Source organism: Oncorhynchus tshawytscha, linkage group LG03 (genome assembly GCF_018296145.1).
Source record: "Oncorhynchus tshawytscha isolate Ot180627B linkage group LG03, Otsh_v2.0, whole genome shotgun sequence".
Lineage (NCBI taxonomy): Eukaryota > Metazoa > Chordata > Actinopteri > Salmoniformes > Salmonidae > Oncorhynchus > Oncorhynchus tshawytscha.
The window spans coordinates 70,268,085-70,291,029 of record NC_056431.1 but is presented as its reverse complement, the minus strand read 5'-3'; the positions used below and the strand labels follow the sequence as shown (position 1 = coordinate 70,291,029).

Here is a 22,945-nt window from a genome sequence, read left to right as displayed (position 1 = left end):
CCCAACTAACACACCCACTGTCGTCCCAACTAACACACCCACTGTCATCCCAACTAACACACCCACTGTCCTCCCAACTAACACACCCTACACACACCCACTGTCCTCCCCAACTAACACACCCACTGTCCTCCCCAACTAACACCCACCCTACACACACCCACTGTCCTCCCAACTAACATACCCTACACACACCCACTGTCCTCCCAACTAACACACCCACTGTCGTCCCAACTAACACACCCTACTAACACACCCACTGTCGTCCCAACTAACACACCCTATACACACCCACTGTCCTCCCAACTAACACACCCACTGTCCTCCCAACTAACACACCCTATACACACCCACTGTCCTCCCAACTAACACACCCACTGTCCTCCCAACTAACACACCCTATACACACCCACTGTCCTCCCAACTAACACACCCACTGTCCTCCCAACTAACACACCCACTATACACACCCACTGTCCTCCCAACTCCTCCCCACTAACACACCCACTGTCCTCCCCCACTAATCGTCCCAACTAACACACCCACTGTCCTCCCAACTAACACACCCACTGTCCTCCCCACACCCAACACACACCCACTGTCCTCCCCCCACTAACACACCCACTGTCCTCCCCACTAACACACCCACTGTCCTCCCCACTAACACACCCACTGTCCTCCCAACTAACACACCCCTACACACACCCACTGTCCTCCCAACTAACACACCCACTGTCCTCCCCACTAACACACCCACTGTCCTCCCCACTAACACACCCACTGTCCTCCCCACTAACACACCCATTGTCCTCCCCACTAATACACCCACTGTCCTCCCCACTAACACACCCACTGTCCTCCCCACTGTCCTAACACACCCACTGTCCTCCCCACTAACACACCCACTGTCCTCCCAACTAACACACCCTACACACCCCCACTGTCCTCCCAACTAACACACCCACGGTCCTCCCCACTAACACACCCACTGTCCTCCCCACTAACACACCCACTGTCCTCCCCCACTAACACACCCACTGTCCTCCCCACTAACACACCCAACACACCCACTGTCCTCCCCACTAACACACCCACTGTCCTCCCCACTAACACACCCACTGTCCTCCCCAACACACCCACTGTCCTCCCCACTAACACACCCACTGTCCTCCCCCCACTACACACACCCACTGTCCTCCCCCACTAACACACCCACTGTCCTCCCCACTAACACACCCACTGTCCTCCCCACTAACACACCCACTGTCCTCCCCACTAACACACCCACTGTCCTAACACACCCACTCCCCACTAACACACCCACCCACTAACACCCCACTAACACACCCACTGTCCTCCCCACTAACACACCCACTGTCCTCCCCACTAACACACCCACTGTCCTCCCCACTAACACACCCACTGTCCTCCCCACTAACACACCCACTGTCCTCCCCACTAACACACCCACTGTCCTCCCCACTAACACACCCACTGTCCTCCCCACTAACACACCCACTGTCCTCCCCACTAACACACCCACTGTCCTCCCCACATCTTTTCACATCTCTTGTCCTTATTCACTATGTTTATGTAACCGGTGTGAAATGGCTAGCTAGTTAGCGGGGGGCGCGCTAATAGCGTTTCAATCGCTCTGAGACCTTGAAGTAGTTGTTCCCTTTGCTCTGCACGGGCCGTGGCTTTTGTGGAGCGATGGGTAACGATGCTTCAAGGGTGTCAGTTGTTGATATGTGCAGAGGGTCTCGGGTTCGAGCCCAGGTTACGTAGGGGCGAGGAGAGGGACGGAAGCTAAACTGTTACATTTATACTGTGTTCTATATAAAGCTTGTTTTGCCTACTGTAGGATCATGTTGGTTTTGGATTGTTGCTAGCTTTCAGGATTCTTAAAGTGTTGTAGGTTTACTTTGGTCACTGGAACCTGGACTAGTGTAGGTCTGTGTGAACAGAAAAGGATCTGTCTGTATGGTGTGACTGTGCTTCCATTGACCTTGTTCTGGTCAATAAGACTTGTGTCCCTCTCAACCGTACTGTTCTGGGTTTCACTGGAAATAACCGATCCCTTTACACACACTTGACCCTTTCTGATCAGCCACACTGGCAGAATCACACGTACGCACACACTCACAAACAAACAAACAAACAAAGCATCATCAATGGATGGAAAGAAGCAGATCAGAGAGAGAGGGAGAGTGGAACATATCAGCTTACCACTGACCATGTAAACTGAGTCTAACTGGTTTAGGGCTGTTGCCATTACACACATGTTTTCATGGGTTTGCACGACATCGTATGTCTTGGTCAAGTTATGATCACACCTGATCTGTTGTGTTGTGTGTCAGCAAATGTCAGAGCAGTCGTGTGTGTGTGTGTGTGTGTGTGTGTGTGTGTGTGTGTGTGTACCAAGCCACTAGACTGACCATGCTCTTATCAGCACGTGGCACAGTGAAGACGCCAAGCCACTAGACTGACCATGCTCTTATCAGCACGTGGCACAGTGAAGACGCCAAGCCACTAGACTGACCATGCTCTTATCAGCACGTGGCACAAGGAAGACGCCAAGCCACTAGACTGACCATGCTCTTATCAGCACGTGGCACAGTGAAGACGCCAAGCCACTCGACTGACCATGCTCTTATCAGCACGTGGCACAGTGAAGACGCACTAGAAGCCACTCGACTGACCATGCTCTTATCAGCACGTGGCACAGTGAAGACGCCAAGCCACTAGACTGACCATGCTCTTATCAGCACGTGGCACAGTGAAGACGCCAAGCCACTAGACTGACCATGCTCTTATCAGCACGTGGCACAGTGAATACGCCAAGCCACTAGACTGACCATGCTCTTATCAGCACGTGGCACAGTGAAGACGCCAAGCCACTAGACTGACCATGCTCTTATCAGCACGTGGCACAGTGAAGACGCCATACTCCCCTGAACATGCTCTTATCAGCACGTGGCACAGTAAAGACGCCATACTCCCCTGAACGACCACTACATTGGTCCCTCCATGTCTACAGGTTCTCTTCCTTCATTCAAAACATGTTGTATCACTAAATTGACCCCAACCCTGCTGTGTAGCTCTATAGTGCTTTATAGTTTGCTTGAGTAATTCATGGATTGATAGATTGATTGACAACCCTAGTTCTGTAGTGCTGTCCCCTCCTCTCTCTCTCTCAATCCTCCATCTCTCTCTTTATAACCCCCCTTATCCCCTCTGTGTGCAATGTCCCGGGTCCCTCTCAGTTCATTCATGCGGATCCAGGAAGTGCATTCCTCGCCACATCCCCAGGCTATGCTCCATCACACCACCCATTCCTGCCACCCTATCACACACAGCACTGCCCAGTAGTTTCTAGATGGCCACGCTAGAAAGGACAGAAGTGACAATATCATCAGAACTGATGAGCATGTGCATAAATGATACGTGTCATTGACTAGATAAAAGACAGAAGTTTGGCCCATGTCATTGACTAGGTAAAAGACAGAAGTTTGGCCCATGTCATTGACTAGATAAAAGACAGAAGTTTGGCCCATGTTATTGACTAGGTAAAATATTGTGAAGTTTGGCCCATGTCATTGACTAGATAAATAAAAGACAGTAGTTTGGCCCTTGTCATTGACTAGATAATATACTGAGAGGTTTGGCCCATGTCATTGACTAGATAAAAGACAGAAGTTTGGCCCATGTCATTGACTAGATAATATACTGAGAGGTTTGGCCCATGTCATTGACTAGATAATATACTGAGAGGTTTGGCCCTTGTCATTGACTAGATAATATACTGAGAGGTTTGGCCCATGTCATTGACTAGATAAAATACAGAAGTTTGGCCCATGTCATTGACTAGATAAAAGACAGAAGTTTGGCCCATGTTATTGACTAGATAAAATACTGAGAGTTTGGCCCATGTTATTGACTAGATAAAAGACAGAAGTTTGGCCCATGTCATTGACTAGATAAAAGACAGAAGTTTGGCCCATGTTATTGACTAGATAAAAGACAGAAGTTTGGCCCATGTCATTGACCAGATAAAAGACAGAAGTTTGGCCCATGTCATTGACTAGATAAAAGACAGAAGTTTGGCCCATGTTATTGACTAGATAAAAGACAGAAGTTTGGCCCATGTCATTGACCAGATAAAATACAGAAGTTTGGCCCATGTTATTGACTAGATAAAATACTGAGAGGTTTGGCCCATGTTATTGACTAGATAAAATACTGAGAGGTTTGGCCCATGTCATTGACTAGATAAAATACTGAGAAGTTTGGCCCATGTCATTGACTAGATAAAAGACAGAAGTTTGGCCCATGTTATTGACTAGATAAAATACTGAGAAGTTTGGCCCATGTTATTGACTAGATAAAATTGTCACACCCTGGTCTAAGTATTTTGTGTTTTTCTTCATGTATTGGGTCAGGCCAGGGTGTGGCATGGGGTTTTTGTATTGTGGTGTGTTTTGTCTTGGGGTTTTGGTGTGTATGTATTGGGATTGCAGCTAGTGGGGTTATCTAGCAAAGTCTATGGCTGTCTGGAGTGGTTCTCAATCAGAGGCAGGTGTTTTATCGTTGTCTCTGATTGGGAACCATATTTAGGCAGCCATATTCTTTGAGTTTGTCGTGGGTGATTGTCCTTAGTGTCCTTGTTCCTGTCTGTGTTAGGTTACACAATTATAGGCTGTTTCGGTTTTCGTTACGTTTATTGTTTTTGTAGTGTTTGTTATTGATTCGTGTTTTACGTTCGTTATTAAACATGGATCGCAATCTACACGCTGCATTTTGGTCCGATCCTTGTTCTACCTCTTCGTCAGAGGAGGAGATAGAAGAGAGCCGTAACAGAATCACCCACCACAAACGGACCAAGCAGCGTGTAAACAGGCAGGAGCCACAGGAGAGGCAACAGAGGCAGCAGCAGCAGCAGCAGCAGCAGTGGGAGAGGCTGCACTATTTGGAGGAATTGGAAGGAAGAGGACCCTGGGCTCAGCCAGGAGAATATCGCCGCCCCAAAGAAGAACTGGAGGCGGCGAAAGCGGCGAGGCGCTGGTATGAGGAGGCAGTGCGGCGTCGTGGATGGAAGCCCGAGAGTCAGCCCCAAAAATGTATTGGGGGGGGCTCACAGGAAGTAGGGCGAAGCCAGGTAGGCGACCTGCGTCAACTTCCTGTGGTTACCGGGGGGCTAGAGAGACCGGGCAGGCACCGTGTTATGCTGTGGAGCGCACGGTGTCTCCAGTGCGGGTGCACAGCCCGGTGCGGTACATTCCAGCTCCGCGTATCGGCCGGGCTAGAGTGGGCATCGAGCCAAGTGACATGGCACCAGCCTTGCGCACGGTGTCCCAGGTTCGCCTGCATAGCCCAGTGCGGGCTATTCCACCTTGCCGCACTGGCAGGGCGACCGGGACCATTCAACCGGGTAAGGTTGGGCAGGCTCGGTGCTCAAGAGCTCCAGTGCGCCTGCACGGCCCGGTCTATCCGTCACCACCTCCACGCACCAGCCCTCCGGTGGCAGTCCCCCGCACCAGGCTGTCTCTCCGGTCCATCCTTACGGGGGCTCCCTCCTCTCCAGCACTGCCGGAGCCTTCCTCCTCTCCAGCGCTGCTGGAGTCTCCCGCCTGTTCAGCGCAGCCAGAGCTGCCAGCCTGCATGGAGCAGCCAGAGCTGTCAGTCTGCATGAAGCAGCCAGAGCTGTCAGTCTGCATGAAGCAGCCAGAGCTGTCAGCCTGCATGGAGCAGCCAGAGCTGTCGGTCTGCATGGAGCAGCCAGAGCTGTCGGTCTGCATGGAGCAGCCAGAGCTGTCAGTCTGCATGGAGCAGCCAGAGATGTCAGTCTGCATGAAGCAGCCAGAGATGCCAGTCTGCACGGAGCTGCCAGTCTGCAAGGAGCTGCCAGTCTGCAAGGAGCTGCCAGTCTGCAAGGAGCTGCCAGTCTGCAAGGAGCTGCCAGTCTGCAAGGAGCTGTCAGTCTGCAAGGAGCTGTCAGTCTGTAAGGAGCTGTCAGTCTGTAAGGAGCTGCCAGTCTGCAAGGAGCTGCCAGTCTGCACGGAGCCGCCAGAGCTGCCAGTCTGTAAGAAGCCGCCAGAGCTGTCAGCCTACATGGAGCAGCCAGAGCCGCCAGTCAGCGTGGAGCAGCCAGAGCCGCCAGTCAGCTTGGAGCAGCCAGATCTTTCAGTCTGCCAGGATCCGCCAGTCGGCCAGACTCTTCCAGATCCGCCAGTCAGCCAGACTCTTCCAGATCTGCCAGACTCTTCCAGATCTGCCAGTCAGCCAGACTCTTCCAGATCTGCCAGTCAGCCAGACTCTTCCAGATCTGCCAGTCAGCCAGACTCTTCCAGATCTGCCAGTCAGCCAGACTCTTCCAGATCCGCCAGTTTACCAGACTCTTCCAGATCCGCCAGTCAACCAGACTCTTCCAGATCCGCCAGTCAACCAGACTCTTCCAGATCTGCCAGTCAGCCAGACTCTTCCAGATCTGCCAGTCAGCCAGACTCTTCCAGATCCGCCAGTCAGCCAGACTCTTCCAGATCCGCCAGTCAGCCAGACTCTTCCAGATCCGCCAGTCAGCCAGACTCTTCCAGATCCGCCAGTCAGCCAGACTCTTCCAGATCCGCCAGTCAGCCAGACTCTTCCAGATCCGCCAGTCTACCAGACTCTTCCAGATCCGCCAGTCTACCAGACTCTTCCAGATCCGCCAGTCAACCAGATCCGCCAGTCAACCAGACTCTTCCAGATCCGCCAGTCAACCAGACTCTTCCAGATCCGCCAGTCAGCCAGACTCTTCCAGATCCGCCAGTCAGCCAGACTCTTCCAGATCCGCCAGTCAGCCAGACTCTTCCAGATCCGCCAGTCAGCCGGGATCTGCCAGATCTGCCAGTCGGCCGGGATCCGCCAGTCGGCCAGGATCCGCCAGTCGGCCAGGATCCGCCAGTCGGCCAGGATCCGCCAGTCGGCCAGGATCTGCCAGTCAGCCAGGATCTGCTGAAACCACCAGCCAGCCAGGATCTGGTAGATCTACCTACCTGCCTGAGCTTCCTCTCACTCCCGAGCTTCCTCTCACTCCCGAGCTTCCTCTCACTCCCGAGCTTCCTCTCACTCCCGAGCTTCCTCTCACTCCCGAGCTTTCTCTCACTCCCGAGCTTTCTCTCACTCCCGAGCTTTCTCTCACTCCCGAGCTTCCCCTCAGTCCAGTGGGTTTCTGGGTGAGGACTACTAGGCCATGGTCGGCGGCGAGGGTGGACTATCCAGGGACGGGAGGAGAGGGGACTAAGACATTGACTGAGTGGGTTCCACGTCCCGCGCCGGAGCCGCCACCATGGACAGACGCCCACCCGGACCCTCCTTATTGTTTTGAGGTGCGTTCGGGAGTCCGCACCTTAGGGGGGTTCTGTCACGCCCTGGTCTAAGTATTTTGTGTTTTTCTTCATGTATTGGGTCAGGCCAGGGTGTGGCATGGGGTTTTTGTATTGTGGTGTGTTTTGTCTTGGGGTTTTGGTGTGTATGTATTGGGATTGTAGCTAGTGGGGTTATCTAGCAAAGTCTATGGCTGTCTGGAGTGGTTCTCAATCAGAGGCAGGTGTTTTATCGTTGTCTCTGATTGGGAACCATATTTAGGCAGCCATATTCTTTGAGTTTGTCGTGGGTGATTGTCCTTAGTGTCCTTGTTCCTGTCTATGTGTTAGGTTACACAAGTATAGGCTGTTTCGGTTTTCGTTACGTTTATTGTTTTTGTAGTGTTTGTTATTGATTCGTGTTTTACGTTCGTTATTAAACATGGATCGCAATCTACACGCTACATTTTGGTCCGACTCTCCTTCACACCTAGAAAACCGTAACAAAAATACTGAGAAGTTTGGCCCATGTTATTGACTAGATAAAATACTGAGAAGTTTGGCCCATGTTATTGACTAGATAAAATACTGAGAAGTTTGGCCCATGTCATTGACTAGATAAAATACTGAGAAGTTTGGCCCATGTCATTGACTAGATAAAATACTGAGAAGTTTGGCCCTTGTCATTGACGTCACCGTCCTGACCTTTATTTTCTATGGTAGAGTAGGTCAGTGCATGACTAGGGGTTTAGTCTAGTTTATATTTTCTTTGTGGTGTTCTAGTTTGGTTTTCTATGTTGGTGTTTTGGTATGATTCCCAATTAGAGGCAGCTGGCTATTGTTGTCTCTAATTGGAGATCATACTTAAGTAGCATTTTCCCACCTGTGTGTTATGGGATATTGTTTGGAGTTAGTGCACGTAGCACCTCTGTAGTCACGCTTTGTTTGTTTATTGTTTTAAGTTTCACTAATAATAAAGTATGTGGAACTCATATCGCGCTGGGTCTTGGTCCGACCATTATTACGACGAACGTGACAATTGACTAGATAAAATATTGAAGTTTGGCACGTCATTGACTAAATAAAAGACATTCAACGCCTGTCTCTTGCTCACTCAACACTGCTACTCCTACGTCAGTCTTGTCATGGGACTCAGTTGCACGGAACACCATAGAACGCCATCACCATGGCAACACTCAAAGCCAGACAAAACACTCTGGGACCACACAATCCCAAAACACGAGAGAGAGAGAGAGAGAGAGAGAGAGACAAAAGGAAAGCTTTGACTATGTACAGACTCAGTGAGCATAGCCTTGACATTGAGAAAGGTCGCCGTAGGCAGACGTGGCTCTCAAGACAAGACACACTGTGCACACTGCCCACAAAATGAGGTGGAAACGGAGCTGCATTTCCTAACCTCCTGCCAAACATATGACCATATTAGAGACACATATATCCCTCAGATTACACAGATCCACAAAGAAATTAACAAAACAAACCTGATTTTGATAAACTCCCATATCTTCTGGGTGAAATACCACAACAGCGAGATTTGTAACCTGTTGCCACAAGAAAAGGGAAACCAGTGAAGAACAAACACCATTGTAAATACAACCCATATTTATGTTTATTAATTTTCCCTTTTGTACTTTAACCATTTGCACATCGTTACAACACTGTATATACATAAGACATTTGAAATGTCTTTATTCTTTTGGAACTTCTGTCAGTGTAATGTTTACTGTTAATTTTTATTGTTTATTTAACTTTTGTATATTATCTACTTCACTTGCATTGGCAATGTTAACATGTGTTTTCCATGCCAATAAAGCCCCTTGAATTGAATTGAGAGAGGAAGAGAGAGACACGCAGCGAGAGGGAGAAAAAGAGAGACAGAAACAGAGGGAGAGAAGGCCATAGTGCTGGAGCTCATCAGACAGAATGCTAGAATCCAAGAGAACGAGAGAGAGAGACTTTCCCTTAATAAGGAGAAATTGGAGTCAAGTGAGCATCAGCTGGTAGAGTACTAGGCTGCTATGTTTGATCAATATGGTCATGAGGCTTCAGCTATGCAGAGGCCCAACTGGACACGTGACAAGAGGGAAAGCCCAGCTTGCATACCTACCCTCCATCTAACCATTCGGCTCCTCTATTCCCTTCTTTCCTCCCTATTTCCGCTCAGTGTGCATTCATCCAACCCTCCATTCCTCCATCTCTCCATTCCAACATTCCTCCATCTCTCCATTCCAACATCTCTCCATTCCGCCGTCCCTTCATTCCTCCTCTCGTTCTTTTCATCTGCCTCTCCATTTATCCCTCCTCTACACTCTCTCTCACTCCATTCCCATGTCCGCTCCTCCCTCTCTCCGCCCATTAGGGGGTAACTGGTTCTCTAAAGGAGGTATACAGTAGATAAATGCCATGATAACACATTTGTCCCTATATGACTTTTTAATGGGATTCAGGGAGGGTAAGCTGATCCTAGATCAGTGGTGGAGTGATTATCTAATGGTTCAGGTAAGGATTTGGAGAGGTTAGTGCCTAGAACAAATTCAGTGCCTAGAGGAAGTATCTCCCTGAGAGAGAGAATGCAAGCCCCATGAGTGTTGCATCAGAGCCATTGTGGGTTGCTGCCTCCTGTTGCCCCGGGCCTAATGGGAAGGAATGACAGGAATCTGCAACTGATAATGCCACGCTTAGAGATTGCCATACAAAGATAATTCCTCTCTATGTCTGTTCTCTCTCCCTCCTCCTCTTCCTTCCCCTCTCCTCTCCTCCTCAACCCATCCTCTAACCCAATCTGCAACTGATAATGCCACGCTTAGAGATTGCCATACAAAGATAATTCCTCTCTATGTCTGTTCTCTCTCCCTCCTCCTCTTCCTTCCCCTCTCCTCTCCTCTCCTCAACCCATCCTCTAACCCAATCTGCAACTGATAATGCCACGCTTAGAGATTGCCATACAAAGATCATTTCTCTCTATGTCTGTTCTCTCTCTCTCCCTCCTCCTCTTCCTTCCCCTCTCCACTCCTCCTCTCCTCAACCCATCCTCTAACCCAATCTGCAACTGATAATGCCACGCTTAGAGATTGCCATACAAAGATCATTTCTCTCTATGTCTGTTCTCTCTCTCTCTCCCTCCTCCTCTTCCTTCCCCTCTCCACTCCTCTCCTCTCCTCAACCCATCCTCTAACCCAATCTGCAACTGATAATGCCACGCTTAGAGATGGCCATACAAAGATAATTCCCATAGGCTATGCTTCCCCTCTCCCCTCAGCCCATCCTCTCCTCTCTATATCTGTTCTCTCTCTCCCTCTCTCTCCCTCTCCCTCCTCCTCTTCCTTCCCCTCTCATCCCCTCACCCTATCCTCTCCCCTTGTTTCCTCTCCTCCCTCTCCCTCCTCACCCTTCTCCTCTTCCTTCCCCTCTCCTCACCCCACCCTTCCCCTTTCTCTCCCATCTCCTCACCCCATCCTCTAACCCTTGTTTCCTCTCCTCCCTCGCCCTTCACCCCACCCTTCCCCTCTCCTCACCCCATCCTCTAACCCTTGTTTCCTCTCCTCCCTCGCCCTCCTCACTCTTCTCCTCTTCCTTCTCCCCTCTCCTCTCCCTACTCCCCTTCCGCTCCTTCTCCTCTCCCTCCCCTCTCCTCACCCTTCTCCTCTTCCTTCCCCTCTCCTCACCCCACCCTTCCCCTTTCTCTCCCATCTCCTCACCCCATCCTCTCCCCTTGTTTCCTCTACTCCCTCTCCCTCCTCACTCTTCTCCTCTTCCTTCCCCTCTCCTCACCCCACCCTTCTCCTCTCCCTCCCCTCTCCTCACCCCATCCTCTCCCCTTGTTTCTTCTCCTCCCTCTCCCTTCCTACTCCCCTTCCTCATCTCATCTCTCTTACTAGCTGCAGTAAATGTTACCTTATGATTCCTTACCCAATAATGACCATCTCTCTCTCTCTCTCTTTATCTGTCTCCCTCTCTCTCTAACCAGAATGGATCCAATGACCTAATGATGATCATGATGAAGATTCTGGAGATTCTTCCACGCAGCAAAGTCATCCACGTGTATACTCTATATCTGTGACCCATCCCTCTCCTCCATTCATTCACTCTGAAGTTGCGTGTTGGTCAGTTGCTCAGTAGGCAGTGTAGATCCTGTATAATGATCAGCAGCTACATCTGGCTACTGGGTCTCTGAAGACACGCCTCCTACTTCCTGCCTAGTGGTTAATTGCACATTTCATTCCTCTCTGATTGGCTAGTATGTTATCAGATGGGGGGTGGGGGTTACCTCCTAAGAATCTCTGTGCCTGTCAGGGCTTTATTTCAGATTCTTTTCTTTCTGCCTCTTCTGTTTTTAATCTCTTCCTTTTCTCTCCTCTCCTGTCAAATCTCTTCTCCCACTGTAGAGTCCTTGGCGGTGAGCTATTCAAAGGGTCCTTGATATTCTTTAATGAATTGTGCTGTTCTCTAAAAGATGACTGGCGGCCCATAGAAAAGAGAAGAACATGTCAGGCACACAATAGAACAGAGCCTTTAAGAGAGGAGAACATTGTTTAGGATGTGATGCCTGCAGTTTCCCTAGAAATCACTCAATGGAGAACAGATGAAATGCCACATTCTATTATAACTCTGTGTATGCATGGGTGCGTGGGTGTGTTTGTGCGGGTGTGTGTGTGTGTGTGACAGCTGATGAGACATCTTTGCTTGGTCCTGGACCTAGCATACAATGTAGGTTTCTGTGTGGTTTAAGCTACAGCTACATTGTCTGCTGGGTTTTAGGCTGGCGACAAAAACAGCCTTCAACAGCTGAAGGATTCAATAACTGGCAACAAAAACAGCCTTCAACAGCTGAAGGATTCAATAACTGGCGACAAAAACAGCCTTCAACAGCTGAAGGATTCAATAACTGGCGACAAAAACAGCCTTCAGCAGCTGAAGGATTCAATAATTCAATGACTATTCAACGAGGTAAGTTCACATTCAGTCTGCAACTATGTGTCAAATGTTTCACTTTGAAAACACAATAATTGAAAAAAGATGTAATAAACATATATATTCACAAGTATATAGTTGTGTGTCTGATATTTTATATGAATGTTGAGAGATTTATGGGAGAATATCACATTGGGAATAAACAATGTTTGGCTTGACAGAAAGATCACAAACATTTCTGGGACCAAAAGATTTATCTAAAAATGATTGGTATTTAGAATAAATACCTGTATAAATCACTCCAAGCCACACATATACTGCTAAAATGTATAGCTACAGTTGTTTAAATATTGTCCCTGCCAGAGAAAGCGAGACAGAAAGAGAGAGAGGGAGAAAGAGAGAGACATCAACACACATTAGAGCTCAATCTGAGAAGTCAGACTGGAGGCATCAGGGTTCTTATTGAAGGCTAGACCTCTCTACCCTAGGGTACACACACACACCATCTCTACCCTAGGGTACACACACACACACCATCTCTACCCAAAGGTACACACATACAATCTCTACCCTAGGGTACACACACACACACACCATCTCTACCCTAGGGTACACACACACACACCATCTCTACCCTAGGGTACACACACACACCATCGCTACCCTAGGTACACACACACACCATCTCTACCCTAGGGTACACACACACACACACACACACACCACCTCTACCCTAGGGTACACACACACACCACCTCTACCCTAGGGTACACATACACACACACACCACCTCTACCCTAGGGTACACACACACACCTCTACCCTCGGGTACACACACAACACCTCTACCCTAGGGTACACAAACACACACCACCTCTACCCTAGGGTACACACACACCATCTCTACCCTAGGGTACACACACACACCATCTCTACCCTAGGGTACACACACACCACCTCTACCCTAGGGTACACACACACCATCTCTACCCTAGGGTACACACACACACACCATCTCTACCCAAAGGTACACACATACCATCTCTGCCCTAGGGTACACACACACACACACCACCTCTACCCTAGGGTACACACACACACCATCTCTACCCTAGGGTACACACACACACACCATCTCTACCCTAGGGTACACACACACACCATCTCTACCCTAGGGTACACACACACACCATCTCTACCCTAGGGTACACACACACACACCATCTCTACCCTAGGTACACACACACACACCATCTCTACCCTAGGGTACACACACCATCTCTACCCTAGGGTACACACACACACACACACACCTCTACCCTAGGGTACCCACACACACCATCTCTACCCTAGGGTACACACACCACCTCTACCCTAGGGTACACACACCATCTCTACCCTAGGGTACACACACCACCTCTACCCTAGGGTACACACACCATCTCTACACTAGGGCACACACACCACCTTTACCCTAGGGTACACACACCACCTCTACCCTAGGGTACACACACACACACCATCTACCCTAGGGTGCACACACACCACCTCTACCCTAGGGTACACACACACCACCTCTACCCTAGGGTACACACACACACACACCATCTCTACCCTAGGGTACACACACACACCACCTCTACCCTAGGGTACACACACACACCACCTCTACCCTAGGGTATACACACACACCACCTCTACCCTAGGGTACACACACACACAACACCTCTACCCTAGGGTACCCACACACACCATCTCTACCCTAGGGTACACACACCACCTCTACCCTAGGGTACACACACCATCTCTACCCTAGGGTACACACACCACCTCTACCCTAGGGTACACACACCATCTCTACACTAGGGCACACACACCACCTTTACCATAGGGTACACACACCACCTCTACCCTAGGGTACACACACACACCATCTCTACCCTAGGGTGCACACACACCACCTCTACCCTAGGGTACACACACACCACCTCTACCCTAGGGTACACACACACACCATCTCTACCCTAGGGTACACACACACACACACCACCTCTACCCTAGGGTACATACACACACCACCTCTACCCTAGGGTACACAAACCATCTCTACCCTAGGGTACACACACCATCTCTACCCTAGGGTACACACACCACTTCTACCTTATTGTACACACACCACCTCTACCCTAGGGTACACACACCATCTCTACCCTAGGGTACACACACCACCTCTACCCTAGGATACCCACACACACCATCTCTACCCTAGGGTACACACCACCTCTACCCTAGGGTACACACACCATCTCTCTACCCTAGGGTACACACACCACCTCTACCCTAGGGTACACACACCACCTCTACCCTAGGGTACACACACACACACACCATCTCTACCCTAGGGTGCACACACACCACCTCTACCCTAGGGTACACACACACACCATCTCTACCCTAGGGTACACACACACACCACCTCTACCCTAGGGTACACACACACACCATCTCTACCCTAGGGTACACACACACACCATCTGTACCCTAGGGTACATACACACACCACCTCTACCCTAGGGTACACAAACCATCTCTACCCTAGGGTACACACACCATCTCTACCCTAGGGTACCCACACACACCATCTCTACCCTAGGGTACACACACCACCTCTACCCTAGGGTACACATACCATCTCTACCCTAGGGTACACATACCATCTCTACCCTAGGGTACACACACCATCTCTACCCTAGGGTACACACACCACCTCTACCCTAGGGTACACACACCACCTCTTCCCTAGGGTACACACACCACCTCTACCCTAGGGTACACACACACCACCTCTACCCTAGGGTACACACACACACCACCTCTACCCTAGGGTACACACACCACCTCTACCCTAGGGTACACACACCACCTCTACCCTAGGGTACACACACCACCTCTACCCTAGGGTACACACACCACCTCTACCCTAGGGTACACACACACACCACCTCTACCCTAGGTTACACACACCACCTCTACCCTAGGGTACACACACCACCTCTACCCTAGGGTACACACACCACCTCTACCCTAGGGTACACACACCACCTCTACCCTAGGGTACACACACCACCTCTACCCTAGGGTACACACACACACCACCTCTACCCTAGGGTACACACACCACCTCTACCCTAGGGTACACACACCACCTTACACCTACAGTGTCTTCGGAAAGTATTCAGACCCTTTGACTTTTTACACATTTTGTTTGGTTACAGCCTTATTCTACAATTGATTAAATTGTTACTGTTAGTTGTCCTGTTAGAAGGTGAACCTTCGCCCCAGTCTGAGGTCCTGAGCACTCGGCAGCAGGTTTTCATCAAGGATCTCTCTGTACTTTGCTCCGTTCTCATATTTTCCTCGATCCTGACTAGTCTCCCAGTCTCCCAGTCTCGATCCTGACTAGTCTCTCACTGAAAAACATCCCCACAGCATGATGCTGTCACCACCATGCTTCACTGTAGGGATGGCGACAGGTTTCCTCCAGACGTGATGCTTGGCATACAGGCCAAAGAGTTCAAATTTGGATGAATCAGAACATCTTGTTTCTCATGGTCTTAGAGTCTTTAGGTACCTTTGGCAAACTCTAAGCAGGCTGTCATGTGCCTTTTACTGAGGATTGGCTTCCATCTGGTCACTACCATAAAGAACTGATTGGCGGAGTGCTGCAGAGATGGTTGTCTTTCTGGAAGGTTCTCCCATCTCCACAGAGGAACCCTATAGCTCTGTCAGAGTGACCATCAGGTTCTTGGTCACCTCAATGATCAAGGCCCTTCTCCGCCAATTGCTCAGTTTGGCCGGCGGGCCAGAAGAGTCTTGATGGTTCCAAACTTCTTCCATTTAAGAATGTTGGAGGCTGCTGTGTAACTTGGGGACTTTCAATGCTACAGACATTTTTTGTCACCATTCCCAGATCTGTGTCTCGATGCAATCCTGTCTCGGAGCTCTACGGACAATTCCTTCGACCTCATGGCTTGATTTTTGCTCTGACATTCACTGTCAACTGCTATATAGACAGGTGTGTGCCTTTCCAAATCATGTCCAATCAATTGAATTTATCACATGTGGAGTTGAAACATCACAAGGATGAAACATCACAAGGATGATGAATGGAAACAGTGTCACATGTGCTCCCTCTCCGGCCTCTAGGTCACCAGGCTGCTCATTATGGTGCACACCTGTCACCGTCGTTACGTGCACCTGCGTATCATCAGACTCAGCTGGACTCCATCACTTCCACCTTCCCTCTCAATGTCCCTCCCTTTGGTTCCTTCCCCAGGCTTTATTGTTTCTGTTTCATTTTCATGTCTGCGCTCGTGTTTCTTGGTTTGTATTATGTTGCGTTTAGTTATTAAAGCACTTTCCAAAGGCACTGTATATTGTCAAACAGTCACACACACACATCCTTATTCTCATCATCCATCTGTGTGCCAGGGGATTGTCAACACACACACACATCCTTATTCTCATCATCCATCTGTGTGCCAGGGGATTGTCAACACACACACACATCCTTATTCTCATCGTCCATCTGTGTGCCAGGGGATTGTCAACACACACACACATCCTTATTCTCATCATCCATCTGTGTGCCAGGGGATTGTCAACACACACACACATCCTTATTCTCATCATCCATCTGTGTGCCAGGGGATTGTCAACACACACACACATCCTTATTCTCATCATCCATCTGTGTGCCAGGAGATTGTCAACACACACACACATCCTTATTCTCATCATCCATCTGTGCCAGGGGATTGTCAACACACACACACATCCTTATTCTCATCATCCATCTGTGTGCCAGGGGATTGTCAACACACACACACACACATCCTTATTCTCATCGTCCATCTGTGTGCCAGGGGATTGTCAACACACACACACATCCTTATTCTCATCATCCATCTGTGTGCCAGGGGATTGTTAACACACACACACATCCTTATTCTCATCGTCCATCTGTGTGCCAGGGGATTGTCAACACACACACACATCCTTATTCTCATCATCCATCTGTGTGCCAGGGGATTGTCAACACACACACACATCCTTATTCTCATCATCCATCTGTGTGCCAGGGGATTGTCAACACACACACACACATCCTTATTCTCATCATCCATCTGTGTGCCAGGGGATTGTCAACACACACACACATCCTTATTCTCATCGTCCATCTGTGTGCCAGGGGATTGTCAACACACACATCCTTATTCTCATCATCCATCTGTGTGCCAGGGGATTGTCAACACACACACACATCCTTATTCTCATCATCCATCTGTGTGCCAGGGGATTGTTAACACACACATCCTTATTCTCATCATCCATCTGTGTGCCAGGGGATTGTCAACACACACACACACACATCCTTATTCTCATCATCCATCTGTGTGCCAGGGGATTGTCAACACACACACACACATCCTTATTCTCATCATCCATCTGTGTGCCAGGGGATTGTTAACACACACACACATCCTTATTCTCATTATCCATCTGTGTGCCAGGAGATTGTGAACACACACATCCTTATTCTCATCATCCATCTGTGTGCCAGGGGATTGTCAACACACACACACATCCTTATTCTCATCATCCATCTGTGTGACAGGAGATTGTGAACACACACATCCTTATTCTCATCATCCATCTGTGTGCCAGGGGATTGTCAACACACACACACATCCTTATTCTCATCATCCATCTGTGTGCCAGGGGATTGTCAACACACACACACATCCTTATTCTCATCATCCATCTGTGTGCCAGGGGATTGTTAACACACACACACATCCTTATTCTCATCGTCCATCTGTGTGCCAGGGGATTGTTAACACACACACACACATCCTTATTCTCATCATCCATCTGTGTGCCAGGGGATTGTCAACAGACACACACATCCTTATTCTCATCATCCATCTGTGTGCCAGGGGATTGTCAACACACACACACATCCTTATTCTCATCGTCCATCTGTGTGCCAGGGGATTGTCAACACACAAACTAAAGAGGTTTTTCTGTATGATTCCAGAAGTGTCTTACCCAGCTTCTACCCAAACACAGTTGTGCATGGACATCCATACACACACACAGACAGATTTACACACACACACACACACACACACAGATTTACATCTAAGGGCGCAGAAGGACCCAACCACCAGACTTCACACAGCATCCCAAAGAGATGAATCAGAATACTGCACACACACACACACGCGTGCAGGACTGATCTCTCCTCACTCCTCTCTGCTTCTGCAGGCTTTGATCTTTCTGATTCCACATTTATCAGGGCCTCTCTCTCCCCACACACACACTAAACTGACATGGTATGTATGTGTGATGGAAAGAAGGTTAGAAAGGCAGAGAGAGAGAAAGGGATGGAGTAAATACAGTTGAAGTCTGAAGTTTACATACACCTTAGCCATATACATTTAAACTCAGTTTTTCACAATTCCTGACAATTAATCCTAGTAAAAATTCCCTGTCTTAGTTCAGTTAGGATCACCACTTTATTTTAAGAATGTGAAATGTCAGAAAAATAGTAGAGAGAATGATTTATTTCAGCTTTTATTTCTTTCATCACATTCCCAGTGGGTCAGAAGTTTACACACTCAATTAGTATTTGGTAGCATTGCCTTTAAATTCTTTCACTTGGGTCAAACGTTTTGTGTAGCCTTCCACAAGCTTCCCACAATAAGTTGGGTGAATTTTGGCCCATTCCTCCTGACAGAGCTGGTGTAACTGAGTCAGGTTTGTAAGGCCTCCTTGCTCGCACATGCTTTTCCAGTTCTGCCCACAAATGTTCTATAGGATTGAGGTCAGGGCTTTGTGATGGCCACTCCAATACCTTGACTTTGTTGTCCTTAAGCCATTTTGACACAACTTTGGAAATATGCCTGGGGTCATTGTCCATTTGGAAGACCCATTTGCGACCAAGCTTTAACTTCCTGATAGATGTCTTGAGATGCTGCTTCAATATATCCACATCATTTTCCGCCCTCATGATGCCATTTATTTTGTGAAGTGCACCAGTCCCCTCCTGCAGCAAAGCACCCCAACAACATGAGGCTGCCACCCCCGTGCTTCACGGTTGGGATGGTGTTCTTCGGCTTGCAAGTTTCCCCCTTTTTCCTCCAAACATGACGATGGTCATTATGGCCAAACAGTTCTATTTTTGTTTCATCAGACCAGAGGACATTTCTCCAAAAAGTACGATCTTTGTCCCCATGTGCAGTTGCAAACCTCACAAAATCCCAGTGGCTAGATGTGCCAAGCTTATAGAGACGTACTCCAAGCTGTAATTGCTGCAAAAGATGGCTCTACAAAGTATTGACTTTGAGGGGGTGAATAGTTATGTACGCCTAAGTTCTGTGTTTTGTCTTGTTTCTTCTTTGTTTCACAATTTTGCATCTTCAAAGTGGTAGACATGTTGTGTACATCAAATGATACAACCCCCCCAAAAATAATTTTTAAATTGAGGTTGTAAGGCAGCAAAATAGGAAAAATGCCAAGGGGGTGAATACTTTCGCAAGCTACTCTACCCTCCCTTTGCAACCATAAATATGACCATTGTGACACTGTAACACTTACCTCAACCAATCAACGTTTATGAATGGACAAACTGTAAGAATCCCAATTATGGCACTTCCTAGTACATTATGAGTGCTCTGTAATGTTCTGTAATTGTTAGTTGTAATCCATAATGGGAGGGTTGTGTGGTGCTAAATGGTTCCTTTGATAAGTGGAACGGGGCGGCAGGTAACCTGGCAGTTTAGAGTGTTGGGGCTGTAACTGAAAGGTTGCTGGTTGGTGAAAAATATGTCGATGTGCCCTTAAGCAAGGCACTTAACCCTAATTGCTCCTGTAAGTCACTCTGGATAAGAATACCTGCTCAATGAGTAAAATGTCAAATGTATAAGTTGATTGACGCTGGCCAGGCAAGGACTGGAGGACGGTCAGGTTATCATCGATATGCAAAGCAGCCGGACCTCCGAGAGATGAGAGAGAGAGAGAAACAGAGAGAAACAGAGAGAGGGTTTATAGGTTCACAGAGAGAGAAACAGAGAGAGGGTTTATAGGTTCATAGAGAGAGAAACAGAGAGAGGGTTTATAGGTTCACAGAGAGAGAAACAGAGAGGGTTTATAGGTTCATAGAGAGAGAAACAGAGAGGGTTTATAGGTTCACAGAGAGAGAAACAGAGAGAGGGTTTATAGGTTCACAGAGAGAGAAACAGGGAGAGGGTTTATAGGTTCACAGAGAGAGAAACAGAGAGAGGGTTTATAGGTTCACAGAGAGAGAAACAGGGAGAGGGTTTATAGGTTCACAGAGAGAGAAACAGAGAGAGGGTTTATAGGTTCACAGAGAGAGAAACAGGGAGAGGGTTTATAGGTTCATAGAGAGAGAAACAGAGAGAGGGTTTATAGGTTCACAGAGAGAGAAACAGAGAGAGGGTTTATAGGTTCATAGAGAGAGAAACAGAGAGAGGGTTTATAGGTTCACAGAGAGAGAAACAGGGAGAGGGTTTATAGGTTCATAGAGAGAGAAACAGAGAGAGGGTTTATAGGTTCACAGAGAGAGAAACAGAGAGAGGGTTTATAGGTTCACAGAGAGAGAAACAGAGAGAGGGTTTATAGGTTCATAGAGAGAGAAACAGAGAGAGGGTTTATAGGTTCACAGAGAGAGAAACAGGGAGAGGGTTTATAGGTTCACAGAGAGAGAAACAGAGAGAGGGTTTATAGGTTCATAGAGAGAGAAACAGAGAGAGGGTTTATAGGTTCACAGAGAGAGAAACAGAGAGAGGATTTATAGGTTCAGAGAGAGAGGGTTTATAGGTTCAGAGAGAGAGAAACAGAGAGAGAGAAACAGAGAGGGTTTATAGGTTCACAGAGAGAGGGTTTATAGGTTCACAGAGAGAGAAACAGAGAGAGGGTTTATAGGTTCACAGAGAGAGAAACAGAGAGAGGGTTTATAGGTTCACAGAGAGAGGGTTTATAGGTTCACAGAGAGAGAAACAGAGAGAGGGTTTATAGGTTCACAGAGAGAGAAACAGAGAGAGGGTTTATAGGTTCAGAGAGAGAAACAGAGAGAGGGTTTATAGGTTCAGAGAGAGAAACAGAGAGGGTTTATAGGTTCAGAGAGAGAAACAGAGAGAGGGTCTATAGGTTCATAGAGAGAGAAACAGAGAGAGGGTTTATAGGTTCACAGAGAGAGGGTTTATAGGTTCACAGAGAGAGAAACAGAGAGAGGGTCTATAGGTTCACAGAGAGAGGGTTTATAGGTTCACAGAGAGAGAAACAGAGAGAGGGTTTATAGGTTCACAGAGAGAGAAACAGAGAGAGGGTTTATAGGTTCATAGAGAGAGAAACAGAGAGGGTTTATAGGTTCACAGAGAGAGAAACAGAGAGAGGGTTTATAGGTTCATAGAGAGAGAAACAGAGAGGGTTTATAGGTTCACAGAGAGAGAAACAGAGAGAGGGTCTATAGGTTCATAGAGAGAGAAACAGAGAGAGGGTTTATAGGTTCACAGAGAGAGAAACAGAGAGGGTTTATAGGTTCACAGAGAGAGAAACAGAGAGAGGGTTTATAGGTTCATAGAGAGAGAAACAGAGAGGGTTTATAGGTTCACAGAGAGAGAAACAGAGAGAGGGTTTATAGGTTCACAGAGAGAGAAACAGAGAGGGTTTATAGGTTCACAGAGAGAGAAACAGAGAGGGTTTATAGGTTCACAGAGAGAGAAACAGAGAGAGGGTTTATAGGTTCACAGAGAGAGAAACAGAGAGAGGGTTTATAGGTTCATAGAGAGAGAAACAGAGAGGGTTTATAGGTTCACAGAGAGAGAAACAGAGAGAGGGTCTATAGGTTCATAGAGAGAGAAACAGGGAGAGGGTTTATAGGTTCACAGAGAGAGAAACAGAGAGAGAGGGTCTATAGGTTCATAGAGAGAGAAACAGAGAGAGGGTTTATAGGTTCACAGAGAGAGGGTTTATAGGTTCACAGAGAGAGAAACAGAGAGAGGGTCTATAGGTTCATAGAGAGAGAAACAGGGAGAGGGTTTATAGGTTCACAGAGAGAGAAACAGAGAGAGGGTCTATAGGTTCATAGAGAGAGAAACAGAGAGAGGGTTTATAGGTTCACAGAGAGAGGGTTTATAGGTTCACAGAGAGAGAAACAGAGAGAGGGTCTATAGGTTCATAGAGAGAGAAACAGAGAGAGGGTTTATAGGTTCATAGAGAGAGAAACAGAGAGAGGGTTTATAGGTTCATAGAGAGAGAAACAGAGAGAGGATCTATAGGTTCATAGAGAGAGAAACAGAGAGAGGGTTTATAGGTTCATAGAGAGAGAAACAGAGAGAGGATCTATAGGTTCACAGAGAGAAAAACAGAGAGGGTTTATAGGTTCACAGAGAGAGAAACAGAGAGAGGGTTTATAGGTTCACAGAGAGAGAAACAGAGAGAGGGTTTATAGGTTCATAGAGAGAGAAACAGAGAGAGGGTTTATAGGTTCATAGAGAGAGAAACAGAGAGAGGGTTTATAGGTTCATAGAGAGAGAAACAGAGAGAGGATCTATAGGTTCACAGAGAGAAAAACAGAGAGGGTTTAT

General features: G+C 48.0%; 1 long non-coding RNA gene across 1 annotated transcript in view; it reads left to right on the top strand.

Moving 5' to 3' along the window:
• The window catches only part of LOC121846216, a 28,429-nt gene extending 16,024 nt beyond the window's left edge, over nt 1-12,405 (top strand). Inside the window, exon 2 of the long non-coding RNA XR_006083134.1 lies at nt 11,329-12,405. This is a non-coding gene — a long non-coding RNA (uncharacterized LOC121846216). The remainder of the gene's footprint in view (nt 1-11,328) is intronic.
• Nucleotides 12,406-22,945: the final 10,540 nt, after the last annotated feature.